Source organism: Pristis pectinata, chromosome 20 (genome assembly GCF_009764475.1).
Source record: "Pristis pectinata isolate sPriPec2 chromosome 20, sPriPec2.1.pri, whole genome shotgun sequence".
NCBI lineage: Eukaryota > Metazoa > Chordata > Chondrichthyes > Rhinopristiformes > Pristidae > Pristis > Pristis pectinata.
The window spans coordinates 21,854,016-21,869,207 of record NC_067424.1 but is presented as its reverse complement, the minus strand read 5'-3'; positions in this window follow the sequence as shown (position 1 = coordinate 21,869,207).

Genomic DNA, 15,192 nt, shown 5'->3' with positions numbered 1-15,192 from the left:
TCAAAAGGAACTTGCAAAGCCATAGTCCCAATCCAGGCAAAGTGGCCCTCTCCACACTTTAATCCATACAACCCTTAATATCAGCATACTTCACCAGCGATCAGCCAAAAGATCCCACGTGGCACATAAAAATTCCTCAAATCCTGCTGTGTAGGTCTACTTGCATTGAGTACAAGACTACAATCATTCCCTGACTCAATTGATATCAGGCTTAAACAACTGTAACATCTTGAATCAGATCAACTCTGCTGGTGCATACACTGGTACAGCTATCTTTTATTGGACTGCTGCTCAGCATCAGTGTATCTGGTCAGTATTGTAGCCATAGCAGCTACACCACCATTGTATCAATTTCCAGAACCATCCTGCAATTGATGGACAGAGTGGCCACAAAAACCCAAGTCTTCACTAAAGTGCTATCTACAGTCCTCCAGTTATGTTCTCTGATTAAGGTTTACTATGATTAATACATCATCTTTGATTTGATTAACAGGAGACAACCTCTACTGGCATTCTCTACCAGTGTCTCCTATAAAGGAGTGTTCAAATCAAAGGGGATGCAATAATTGCAATGAAGCATTGTCCGTAAATGTACCCATAAGACTGTAGACAACACATAGTGGAGATGGTTTGGTGCTGACTAGCACCTCTATCAATCAATTGCAGGTGATCTCCTGCATTGGTGTGAGGTACTGAAGTTGAGAGTAGTCTCCCTTCTCTTCCTGGCAGTGTCAGTGTAAGGGGAGGATGAAGGACATTAAGTAAGCTTTTCATTTTTGTCCCTTTGGATGCTTGACTTCAGTATGGGAACAGGTAGCGATAGATTGTTAATGGTGGGGTGAGGGTAGTGTGTTCGAGGAACAGTTTGTGCTACTGATAATGTGCACTTCTGTGTGTGTTGGGGGGCATATGTGTGTTAAGTGAGAACATGAAAGTGCAGTTTTTATGCATTTATATTTATGTAGAATTCACCTTGACATATCTAGTATGGTCGTTAGGCTTTTTGCTAATTGCTCCATCATGCTTAGTCCTGACTGACCTTCTACTGGCCATCTCCTCCCAAGCTTTTAGTATGACCCAGGGAGTCTCCTCAATCCCCGAACCTTCTCCTGTGCACAGGCCTTAATATCTTCATTGGTGAAAAGTGGAACTCTCTCCCTTTCCCTTGCAGCCTCTCTATGGTGGCCATGATTGTATATTGCTGACATATGGTCATCATGGGCAGTGTGCTTCTAAAGGTTAATTACGTTCTGTGTCTGGTGTGCAGTAAACTGCAGGCAGGTCTGCTAAATTGGATAAATTCTGGATAGGAACCTCCTGGCTCCAGAGTATAAACCATCCTAAAAGTCTTTCAAACGTCTTTTTGTTGCAAAACAAAATGTGGCGTTAGGATCGTTTGGTGTATCTGAAAATTTTCAGGCAACTGAATCAAGTCTTTCTTTTAACATTAACTGAGTCTTCAAGATCAGCATTAAAACCATAGAACCATAGAACCATACAGCACAAAACAGGCCCTTCGGCCCACCGTGTCGTGCCGTCCATCAGACCACCCTCACACTACCTAACCCCTTCCTCCCGCATATCCCTCTATCTCACCTTCCTCCATATGCCTATCCGACAAGCTCTTGAACCTGTTCAATGTATCTGCCTCCACCACCACCCCAGGCAGTGCATTCCATGCACCAACCACTCTCTGGTGAAAAACCTCCCTCTGACATCTCCCCTGAACCTCCCACCCATAACCTTAAAGCCATGACCTCTCGTCTTGAGCATTGGTGCCCTGGGAAGGAGGCGCTGACTGTCTACTCTATCTATTCCTCTCAATATTTTATATACCTCTATCATGTCTCCTCTCATCCTCCTCCTTTCCAGTGAATAAAGCCCTAGCATCTTAAGTCTCTCCTCATATTCAATACTCTCCAATCCAGGCAGCATCCTGGTAAATCTCCTCTGCACCCTCTCCAACGCCTCCACATCCTTCCTATAATGAGGCGACCAGAACTGAACACAGTACTCTAAGTGTGGCCTAACTAGAGTTTTGTAAAGCTGCATCCCTCGCGGCTCTTAAACTCGCGGCTCTTAAACTCGCGGCTCTTAAACTCGCGGCTCTTAAACTCAATCCTGCGACTTATGAAAGCCAACATCCCATTGGCCTTCTTAACTGCTCTTTCCACCTGTGAGGCAACTTTCAACGAACTGTGAATATGAATCCCCAGATCCCTCTGCTCCTCCACACTGCCAAGTACCTTGCCGTTTACCCTGTACTCTGCCCTGGAGTTTGTCCTTCCAAAGTGTACCACCTCACACTTCTCCGGATTGAACTCCATCTGCCACTTGTCAGCCCAGCTCTGCATCCTATCAATATCCCTCTGTAAGCTCTGACAGCCCTCCACACTATCCACAACACCGCCTATCTTAGTGTTGTCCGCAAACTTACTAACCCAGCCCTCCACCCCCTCATCTAAGTCATCTATAAATATCACAAAAAGTAGAGGTCCCAGAACCGATCCCAGCGGGACACCACTAGTCACTGCCTTCCAATCCGAGGGCACTCCTTCCACCACAACCCTCTGCTTTCTACATGCAAGCCAATTCCTAATCCACACAGCCAAGCTTCCTTGGATCCCTCGGCCTCTGACCTTCTGAAGAAGCCTACCATGAGGAACCTTATCAAACGCCTTACTAAAATCCATGTAAACCACATCCACCACACTGCCCTCATCAATCTTCCTGGTCACCTCCTCAAAGAACTCTATCAGGCTTGTGAGGCAAGATCTTTCCTTCACAAAGCCATGCTGGCTGTCCCTAATCAGTCCATGATTCTCAAGGTGTTCATAAATCCTATCCCTTAGAATCCTTTCTAACAGCTTACCCACCACAGACGTGAGACTCACCGGTCTATAATTCCCTGGCCTATCCCTATTACCTTTTTTGAACAAGGGGACTACATTCGCAACCCTCCAATCCTCCGGCACCACCCCCGTAGACAACGAGGACTCAAAGATCCTTACCAGCGGTTCAGCAATCTCCTCCCTAGCCTCTCGAAGCAGCCTGGGGAAAATCCTGTCAGGCCCCGGAGATTTATCTGTCTTAATATTATTTAACAACTTCAACACATCCTCTCTCTTGATATCAACAACCTCGAGAACATTACCCCTACCAGCACTCCCTTCCGCATCATCAAGACCCCTCTCCCTGGTGAATACCGAAGAGAAGTACTCATTGAGAACTTCTCCCACTTCTGCCGCCTCCAGGCAAATTCTCCCACCTTTGTCCTTAATCGGACCTACCTTCACCCTAGCCATCCTCCTACCCTTCACGTACTTGAAAAAGGCCTTGGGATTTTCCTTAACCCTACTAGCCAAAGCCTTTTCATGTCCCCTTCTAGCTCTCCTCAGCCCTTTCTTAAGTTCCTTCCTCGCTACCTTATATTCCTCACGGGCCCTGTCTGAACCTTGCTGCTTATACCTCACGTATGTTACCTTCTTCTCCCTAACTAGTCGTTCCACCTCTCTCGTCACCCACGGTTCCTTCACCCTGCCATTCCTTCTCTGCCTCACCGGGACATATTTATCTCTAACATCCTGCATAAGATCCCTGAATATCGACCACATCCCCATGGTACATTTTCCTTCAAAAAGGACATCCCAATTTACACTCCCAAGTTCTCTCCTTATAGCCTTGTAGTTAGCCCTTCCCCAATTGAAAAACCTCTTGTCCTCTCTGCACCTGTCCCTGTCCATGACAATTTTAAAGGTTATGGAGCAATGGTCACTGTCCCCCAAATGCTCACCCACCAATAGATCCTTCACCTGTCCCGGTTCATTTCCTAAAACTAGATCTAACATGGCATTCCCTCTAGTCGGCCTGTCAACATACTGCGTCAGGAATCCCTCCTGGACACACTTAACAAACTCTGTCCCATCTAAACCTTTGGCACTAAGCAGGTTCCAGTCTATATTTGGGAAGTTGAAGTCTCCCATTATAATAACCCTGTTATTTCTGCTTCTCTCCAAACACTGCCTGCCAATCTGCTCCTCTATATCTCTACTGCTACCGGGGGGCCTATAGAATACTCCTAGTAGAGTAACTGCTCCTTTCTTGTTCCTTAACTCCACCCATCCACCAATAGCTATGTATATTTATTTCTTTTATTTTCTTTTCTTCAATTCCTTTAATTTTGCTGGATTCACATGAACACAACATTTGAAGAAATGTTATAAAACTATATGAAAATATTGCAGAAAAATTAAATTTTAATAACAAACAATAAAAGGTTTGCTGATTTCACCAAACTGATCCATCTAGATCATAACACATTTTCCAAACTTACCACTTCCTATGCGATCTGCAGTGACAGTAATTTTTAGCTGAGCATGAGCCTTCTACAACAACATTACACATTTCCTACTTTCCAAACAAGAAATGAATTGGAGGTTGCTGCTGCCAGAACTTAAATAAATCCTCTATTCATGATCTTAGAGTACAGCTTTGAAATGAAATCATATGCAGGTTTGATGATGCTTCTGATGATGCTTGTCTAAGATTAGTGTTCCTAAAGTAAGGGAACATGGAACACAGTACTCACACTCGGAGATGTTTTTTTTCTGAATAAGAAGATTGCTGTTGGTATTGCTCATAGCTAGTCTCTGCTAATCTGGAGAAAGGATGCAATGTTTAGTTGCTTACCTGGCCTGGATTTTTTGACTCCTACGCACTAGCCAACCACCAGTGCTAGAAATCTAAACATGAACTGTAAAAACAAAAACATAAGATGATGGAACACTCAGCAAGTCAAGCAGCATCAATGGAAAGAGAAATAGAGGTAACGATTCAGGTCGAAGACCCTTTGTCAGAACATCCTGTTCTGATTTTGTTTTTGAATTCTAGCCCCTGCATTTATTGTTAATTTTTACCATTAAAAGCAAGCTCAGTCCTAAAGCTCCCACTAAATGGCTGAGTAGCCTTCAATTTATTACTTGACTTTATACGGAAACAGTTGACTAACCAAATTCCCATTATATCCCCCATGATAGCTGATACGGTTAACATTTCCTGAACCATCATTTTAACTTTGCTGTCATCATCACCATGCTCCCCAGAAAATGTTACACACCCTTGGGCATGCAATGAACACTCCATTTTGGGCCTTTCTTTCTTCACCAAAGTCCTTGGATATGTTGAAAACCAATAATCAAAAAAAAGCCGTAGATGCTGGAAATCTGAACTGAAAACAGAAAAGCTAGTAATATTCAACATGCTGGGCAGCATTTGTGGAGAGAGAAATAGTGTTGCTGTTTCAGTCCAATAATCCTTCACCAGTTCTGACTTAAAATGTTAACTCTGAATTCTGCAACTGCAGGTAACTTATTTCTTAGTCTGTGTCAGTTATCTGCTTTTTCTTTTTGTTTTCTCTCTGGGAGTAGAGGACATGCCCAGACTGACTTACTGGGTATGTCTTCCTGTTCTGCATTTTGCAAGTCCTGCATTCTTTTGTCCATGTTCTTTTGTCAATGACCTCACTCTCTAGCTGCTCCCATTCGCTCATTGATCACATGGTCTTATTTGCAGCTTAACCCCATGGTCACCCCGGTTCCACCCTATCAGAGACATCCACCTTCCCTGCCCTTTAACAAGCTTCTTTTGACATCTTCCCAGTTCTGACAAATGGTCTGAATTATTAACTCTGTTCTCTTCTCCCAGATGCCCCCTGACTTGCTTATTACAGGCAATAGAAAATTGAATTCCATTGAGGTTATTTTTCAATGATCAATTATCACTTTTAGTTCTGCTGCAGAAATATTTTGGATACAAAATCAAAGCATTTTTCCAAGATGAAATATATATTGGAAAAGCTAAATAAGCCATGTGATCACATGAGCCTACAAATATTCGTATTTGTTTTCTGAATGAATTACAGTCCTTAAGTTGATTGGTCTTTAGACTGCTTTTGCTAAAATATTTTTTGTTATGAAAACTGTGTCACAGATCTATTTCTACCCTTGCACTTGCATCTGTGTCAGAACAGTGCTGGCCTCTGTTACCTATTCTGCCAAGATTATTAAACCATTTATATTTTACTTCCCTGGACTGTATGTTTCCAGGCATTATAAGTTTGACGAAAATTTTTTCTTGGAATTTATTTAACATGAGTTTCTGCTACCATTCACCCTTGAGTGTGTGCCTCTCTTTTGCAGAGTAGGGAGGTACTGTAAGTTAATAAACTGAGCTGTTGTGTGTGTCTGTATGGGACTGGGAGGTGGGGGATTTTAACTGAGAATTGGAAGTCTTGTGTTTAGGCAGGGGTTTAACTTCACTCAAAGCTTGATTGTGGCAGGAAGCTGGCTTCATTGTCCTGGCTTTAACTTGGGTGCATTGGACTGATTGCAAGTAAACATCTCAGACAAAGAAAATTCAATTGCAGCAACAGGTTGAATCAAGCTAGTTCTGCCTGTCACTTGAACTTGTGGATCTCAGCTTCAGCCCATCCACATTTACTGAGGCTGGGCATCAAGGCATAGTAAGAGCTCCCCAGTGACTAGGCCTCAGCCAGTGCTCCACCAAGCCTCCATCTTGTATGACTGACTTCTAATGAAAAGCACAATTAGCTATTGGTCCATTTCAGAACCACATCATACACCCATCCCCTATGTGATGGATTGAAAGGAGTCCTGAAAACAAATAACCTCCAGTGCACATTCCTTCCATTGGTTCCCATCTTCGCATTCCTCATCATGCGACAGAACATGGCAATGTTCCACCCAGCAACCTGTGTAATACAGGAAAGTGGTGCAAAGTATTTGTTTTTTAATCTGCTACATACTCCTGCACAAACTATATTCTTTTCAGATAATTCCTTTGGATTTAGCAGAGGTGAAAAAGAGATAATAGCTTTCATTACTCTAGTGTCCTTGGCTGATGTTCTAAGTTTTGTGGGTATATAGAAGCCCCATTAAGACTGCCCCTCCTAAATCTGTGCAGAGGGTGTGCATTGGGAATGGAAGCAGCATGTGGACTTTTGACTGACAGGGTGGAGGAAATGCATTAGAAGTGGAGCATTTTGTGTGGAGTTTCCACTTCCATATGCCCATTACGTTCTCATCCACCGCACAGGTCATCCATACTTCACTGCCGTCATTTTGCTGGAGAGAACTCTGGCGGAGATCAAAGTTACCCACAGTAACTTTCACTCCCTTGCTTATCAAAAACCTGATTTCCTCTGCCTTAAGTATATTCAAAGACTGCTTCTACTGTCTTTTTGAGGAAGAGAATTCCAAAGGCTCAACCCTCTGGGAGAATAAATTCCATCTTTCTTGAGTCTTCCTATGACTTAATTCAAAACAGTAATTCTAAATTTTAGATTCTCCCACAAGAGGAAGTATCATCTCCACATCCAGCCTGTCAGGACCCTTCAACATCTTACATGTTTCAATCAAGTCATCTCTCACTCTTCTGAACACCTGTAGATACAAACTGAGCCTGTACAACGTTCCTTCATAAGACAACTTGCCCATTCCAAGTATTAGTCTAGTAACCTTCTCTGAACTGCTTCCAATGTAATTAACATCCTTTCTTAAATAAGGAGACTAATACTATACACAGTAATCTATTCGTGGCCCTGCCAGTGCCCAATTTAGTTGTAAATAATTTTCATAGCACTGAAGGATAACACTCTGTTAGTTTTCCTAATTATTTGCAGTACCTGAGTGCTAGCCTTTTGCAAATCATATTCTTGGTTCCCTCTGCATCTCCAAGTTCATCAATCTCTCACCATTTTTGATAACATGCTTTGAGAAAAAAAATTCCTGCCCAATGGACAATTTCGTATTTCGCCACATTATATTCCATTTGCCAGATCTCTACCCTGCTCCACTTACCCTATTTTTATCCCTTATTATTGTGACCTATTTCCTACCTATATTTTTGTCAGCAGCATCTTTGGTACCTGTGGTCATATTGATGTAAATTGTAAAAAATTGTTCCTTTAAGGTAGATTCCTCTTTTTCTCTTCATAATTGTGGTCAGTGCAGCTGGAATGCTATTCAGTCAGTTGCAAAATTTCTGCTGCCTTCAAAGGTCCTCCCATGATTTGGAGCCTGTGACCAGTTCAGTGATCCTCTGACATAGACTCTCCTTTGATTATCCCTTGTACCATTGTCTTCTTTTGCTCACTTACAAAATCTGAGTTGTTCAATACCTAACTAGATCTATCAACATGTGAATATTTTGGATGTTGATTAGTCCATAAGAATCCTGGGGAAAAAGCAGCCTTGGATGAAATCATCCCATCAGAGGAATCACTATTGGCCATCTTCACGGGTTCTGCAGCATGTGTGAATGTCTTGCCTGGGTAAAAAATTATGAATGAGCACCGGAACAGTAAGAATGCTGCAATTTCTCATTTTGAAAATGATCATATTTCACTCAATTTGAAAATATGCAAACATGGCCAAGTGTCACATGACTTTTGAGTATTCTGCATTTGATCCTGAACCAGGGAACTGGGAGGTCCCCATTTAATAGGCCAAAGATGTCAAGATGCTGGAGATCTACTCTCCAGTTTGCCATTTGTGTGAATCTGGTGAGTACCTTCTCCCTTACTCCAGTGTCTTGTGATCTCTTTTACATGGGATGGGAGAACGGTCATCTGGTTACTTGCAGATATTTGTTCACTCAGTGACGAAATCCATTAGGTGAGCGTGACTATCAAGGAGAGACAGGAAATTGCCTAGGTTTCAAGGTAAGTGGAAGTGGCAAATAGATAGCTGAAGATGCTGATGTTCACAGAAAGGAACTGGTATGTATGATTGCAAGTGAGTAAGGGAAGTTGTTACGGACTCAGTGAAAGTCCCTTTAAGATAGAGTGTGTGTGTATGTGTGTGTGGGGCGTGCTTACGTCAATAGAAGACAAAAGACGTAATGACGTTGTTGAAGAAGTAAGAAGAAGAAGAGAAAGAGAGAGAGAGAAGGGAGAGAGACACCAGCCTGCTTGTTTTCTCTATCGATGGATGAGAAACAATAACTGTGTTTACCACTGAAATCCATGTATGGAAGTTGGAAGTAATCCGGTGGAGTTCACTTTGTTGCTGACCTGTAGAAGGAAACAGGTATTTGTGTGGACGACCACGATTCGGATGCCTTTCGGGGTGAGGAAGTCACTACCGAGTAAACACTGAAGTGTCGTTTGGGTTCCATCGTGGAACATTTGGATTTCGTATGTACTCTCTCTGTTTCTCTACGTCTAATCTTCAGACAACGGTGGTTGTTGAAGAAGCCCTTGCTCACGTTTCACCTTATGGCTTGTGGAACTGAACTTTAAGAACCATTCCGGAACTGGGAGTTTTGGACTTTGTCACACACACACACGAAGAGTTTAGTTTTGGGGTTAACGTTCGAGGTTTAACATTTTTGAATTCTAACATACTAACATTTTTACTTTTATTTTACGTATTATCATAAGTAGTGATTAATAAAATAGTTTTTAACACTAAATCATGCTCAGTGTGTTTCTTTTGTTGCTGGTTCGTGACAAAGTCATGTGATGCCATACACTCGACAAGGAAGAATGAGGTGGTGTGTTGTTGCTCTTAGCAGGACATAGATGAATGTGAATTTTCTTGACCTGGTTAGGATAGTACAGGGCTTCCTACATTGAATTGATCTGTTTCATACCATACTGCTCCTGTCGACATCCTTGGACATCTCCATCCACATTTTTGTAGCAGCAGCAGATTTCTTCCTCCCAAATCTCTCTGACTCCTTACTGCCCCCAGCAGGACATCAAGGGAACAGGTTATCAAGATTAATTCCAGTTTCCTCTCCTCGTTTCTTTAATGTTTTCTTTCCAGTTAAACTTTACTTCCCAAATAACGGTCGGTCATCAATTTGAATCCAATTGAGTCTAATTCTATAGCTTTCTTGATAGTTTATTCTACATTCTCATCATGGTGTGATAATTTTTTCTATTTATTTTAACCAATTTAATTCTAATTATCAGAAGCAACTTCAGAATGACTTAAATTACAATAAACATTTTAACCAATTTCACTATGTAACACCCAGCTTGCCATTGTACTTACTGTGGCCACATGGCTCTGCAAGGTGCTGTTGGAGACCAGGGTTGCTGGTTGCATTGAGTAGGCATGTGAGCTGAGGGAAACAGCACTGGTTGTGGCAAATATACTTTTTTTCATTGCCATCATTATAAACCAAATTTTATATTGCTATCATATTGTTACTTCAGAAATCCCACTGTTAGGTAATCAAATAAGGAAGATTCCAAGGTTGATTCTTAACCTTGGCTGAGTTAGCTCTTAGAAATAGTCAGAACTGTTCCTGAGGTCTGCAAGGAGTAAATTCGCCAGACATTTCACAAATGATCAATAGATTTTCATATTTTGGTGAAATGGGTTAAAATACAACCATAATTTCATGGTACTCCATAGCAGCATTTACAAGCACATTGATCATAAATGGATTTTGCTAATACAGGATGGGACAATTGCAAATCTGGTACAATGTTAAGGACTGGAGTACTTCAGATAACATTATTGGATCTTTCTCTTCGGTTAAGAGATTACACACATCACCTGGCTATCTATTGAGTCGATAGGTTTAGGTCCTTGACAGCAGCCAAGACAGTGATGGTGCCACAACTGCTTTTAGCATTTCTATGGTGGGGAAAGGAAAATGTGCCGGGACTCAGTCCCGCCTGTGGTGCTCCCTACTGAACGTGTATAGGCAGCCTCCTTGTTATGGCCCTTCAGGTAATAGAAATTCACTCTTACAGAATTCATAAACTACTACCCAAAAATTTGAGAAACAGTATAAAATTCACTCTCACAGAATTTATGATAAATAAGTCAACTTGAGTTTCTTGACACATATGCAGAAGATATGGCTTTGTGTTTCGGAAAATGGTGATGGGAACCATTTTCTAGGAGTGCAACTCCCTAGTAACACAGGGGTCACCTGTACATCAGTGCAGAGGCAGGATGAGGACAACATCTGACCAGATTGTAGTGTCTCTGTAGCAGTGACATTAATCACCTGGATTCACCAATGAGAAATGGCCACTGTGCAAGTTACTGAGGATCTGCTGTGCTCCACGTAACTGTAGCCACAGTACCCCAGCTTGTTACAAATATTGCTTTTATATAATGTAGGAATAATAATGCCCCCGGCAGTATTTTAAACTCTCCAGTTCCATTTGGGATCTGTATTTCTGAAAAGTAGATGGTAATTCAGAATTGCTCTATTATTTACAATGGAATTAAAACAAATATATTTATAAAACCTCCATGACTGATAGATTAACTCTGACAGTATATGTGATCAATTTTTATTGTCCACCCAGATGGTGGTACTGGGCAGCAGTGATCCCTGTCCTCCTCTATGCTTCTGAGACCTGGGCAACTAGGTATCTGAAGGCACTGGAAAAATACCACCAACAGTATTTCTGCAAAATTCACCAAATTTACTGAATCAATGTCACTGTCAGTGGCCAATATCCTCGGTTATTTACACACAATTGGCTACACTGGGCAGGTCACGTTGTTCACGTATCCAACACCAAACTCCCAAAACAAGTATTTTATTCTAAGCTCTCTCACAATAAGAAATTACCTGGTGGAAGAGATTTAAGGTTCCACTCAAAGCCTCCTTGAAGAAATATGACATCCCTACTGACTCCTGGGAATCTCTGGCCCACGAATGCCCAGAATGGAGAAGCAGCATTTGGGATGCTATTGAGAACCACAAGTCCATGCATTGGATGTATAGAGGCTCTGCATAAGGTAGAGGAAGGACTGCAGCACCTCACAATCCACTCACCTGCCTGACCCATCAGGCACCTCCTGCCCCATCTATGAAAGAGTCTGCAGTTTCCACATTCTCATCACCCATCTCACAACCCAGGCATGGAGTAGAAGGAAGAAATTTCCGATCCAGAGAGACTGCCTATGATATGAACTACTCAAAATGGTGTCCCCAAGAGGTAAAACTTTGGGACTGCAGCACTAACAAAAGTAGGGCAGGCTGGATTTTTGATTTTGCAGTCCAAATTTTCTTCAGATTTCACAAATTAAATTGATATCAACATTTTTCATTGTTAAGAAGAAAATCAAACACTAGTGTTACATTTAATTTTTAATTTTAAATATAGTGTCTCCTGACATTTCTGTTTTGTGGCTTCAGATCATTGGTTAGAAAGACATTAACTGCACGCACAAATTATCATCAATGAATGATAAAATTCATTTAGACAGTTAATTGAAAAATATTTACTTGATCCAGTTGATGTACATAATTTCTATTCATTAAATGTTGGCAGAATTAAACACCAATAAACTGATTCACTGGTGAAAGAGTTCTTTTAAAAACTGAAAATTTACATTTTTAGACAGTTAACTGAAAAATATTTACTTAATTCAGCTGATGCACAAAATTTCTATGCATTCATTAGCAAATACTAAGCAGCCGATCCAATTTTTAAAAAATGACAACTTTCAAATTTAAATAAGTTGCAAGTTTGGATGAAATACTCAGCTCTGCCATTTTTATTTAAGATTGTTATCAAGCAAAACGCCGGCAAGATGTGGTGATGCACGTTTTCATGCTTGTAGCAGTTTAGAGTTATATAACTATGATTTTATAGGACCACCATTATTGTGGTGAGTTGACTTGTGAAGCAATAGACAGCTGAGTAACAGAGTGATGAGCTGCGAGTTGTGGCAAGTATCTCACATAGTGAACTCTTCAGCTTGAAGCTGTACCAAGACATCCATGTCGTGCATGGGTTCCTGAATGAAAGTGCAACATTTTACACATATCAATGTTCTGTTTCAGATGGACGTATACAACTCAGTGAGAAATAGCTGTATTAAAAAATCCTGCAATTTAACTTTGCAAGGTAATTTAACCAAAGTGTAATTCAGTTTAAATGGCTGATAGAAAATTGTATCTTTTAAATCTTTCCAATCCTGGTAAAGGATCTGCAGCTTGTTACGACAGGTGAGTAGTTGGCCTAGCTCTTGTGCATCATCAAAAAAGTGTGTCTGAGCAGACAGGGTTTGAGGTTACAGGTGCTAAAACCACAGCTGCAGTGCTTTCATACTATTAGTTCCCAGATTTTAGGAGGAATATATTTACATTGGACAAACAGGTTGCCTTCTGAGGAAAGGTTAAACAGATTGGCTCTTCTAAATTCCAAGGAGTATAGGCCCAATCTTATTGAAACATATGACAAAAAAAACTATGAAATATACAGAATTTTGAGGGAGTTTCCATTACATACATATGCTTCTCCTCATGGGGGAATCCAGAACTAAGGGGCATAGTTTCAGACTAAGGGATTATCATATACAGTTGAGGATGCATTTCTTCTTAGAGATTGGTGAATCTTTGGAATTCTCTACTCCAGATAGTTGTGGAAACTGAATCATTGAATATGTTCAAGGTTGGATTACTTTTTTGGACTACAGGAGTGTTATGGGCTAGAGGAAAGACAGGAAAGCGGTACAGAGGCCAAGATCAAATCAGCCATGATTTTATTCATTGACAGGAGGTTTGAGGGGTCACTCCCATTCCTAATTCATATGTTTCTGTATACTTTACATTCTTATCTACTAAATAGAGTCTGGCAGAATATCTGTTGTACATAACTGAACAGAGTAATGTCCTGGGATAATATTAAGTCTAATCCTTTTGCAGTTTTCAAATCAAAAAGGTTATCCTGCTCCAAGGCAGCAGTTGGAATGATTTCGAGAATTTAAAAATATCAGTTTTAACATTCTGTTGAAATACTTAATTCAGAGCAAGATTCTGGAAGTATTGTAACAAAAAGATAGTCAACTATTTTCAGGCAATTCTAAATGCAAACATATATATTTATAAAAAATGCCATTAATACAACATCTTTAATATGGAAAACTGTCTGAAACCTGTTTAAAGTCTTTGGAATTTTCCTTCTCAAAGGTGGAAGCATAGTCTTTGAATATTTTTAAAGCAGAGGGAAATTGGTTTCTGCAAAGGAGTGAAAGGTCACTGCAGGTAGACCGTGCTGCGGAGTTAAGGCTATAAATCAAGATCAGCCTTGATCTTATTAAATGGTGAAGGGCCAGGTTCAGGGGGCAGAGTGGCTAATCCCGCTCCTAATCTATACATCCCAACATGCTTTATGTTAGCATTATGAAACAAAAATCCACTCCAATCCATATTAAGCAGCAAAAGTTTTGTCATAAGGTTGGATTTTACAGAGCATCTTAATGGCAGGAAAGCTAGAAAGAACGAGAAATTTAGGAAAGGAATTCCAGAGGCAAGGATTAGACAGTTGAAGACATTGTTGCTAACAGTAGAAGAATTAAATTTGAAGACTATGAAGGTCAAATCAGAGGGTTATAGGATTGAAGGAAGTTATAGCATTAGAGTTAAAATCATAGAGGGAGTTGAAATTAAGGGTTAGAAGTTCAAAGTTATCAAATAAAATATTTGGTGGATGTTAATATCAATGCCAGACACTGAACTGTAGAATGCATACCACCCATTTGCATTCTGGCTGTAAACCATATTTCTCAAGATTTTCTAGTATTATTCATTTAAGATAGTGAATCACATTGAGATAATCAAAAAATCCACATTGTTTTAATAGTTTATTGAATTTTTTTGAATATATGTAAAAGTAAATATCTATATTCATGAAAATTATATTGAATACTTAATCAAAGCTATTTCCTATTAATACTTGGAAGCAATTAGAATGGCTATTTCTTTCAGTTCCAAACGAAGTCTCCATCCTGGTATCGACAATGGCAATAGGTCTAAATTAACTTGTAAAAATATGCACATCTTTAAGATAAATTTATAGACTTTCATTATTCTTTTCAATTGTAAGTGGTCTAATTTTCCTAATCATAGAATTTAAGTACAGTGTATAATTTTGAACAGAAAGTTTACAAAATAGGAAGTGAAAATATTTGTATACCAATGCAGTGAAACTATTATGAAATATTTTCCTTAATAAATCTTTTTTGTTTGTATACTCTGTTTCATGATAATGTACAACTAACAAGTTTCTTCACTGAAAATAATAGTTTTCTTAAAAATAAATCAAACTTTCAAAGCAGGTATGTCATTATGACGCTCTGAAACATGTTGGCCACTACATTTTGCACTCCCAGCAAGTTTCCTTAAAAC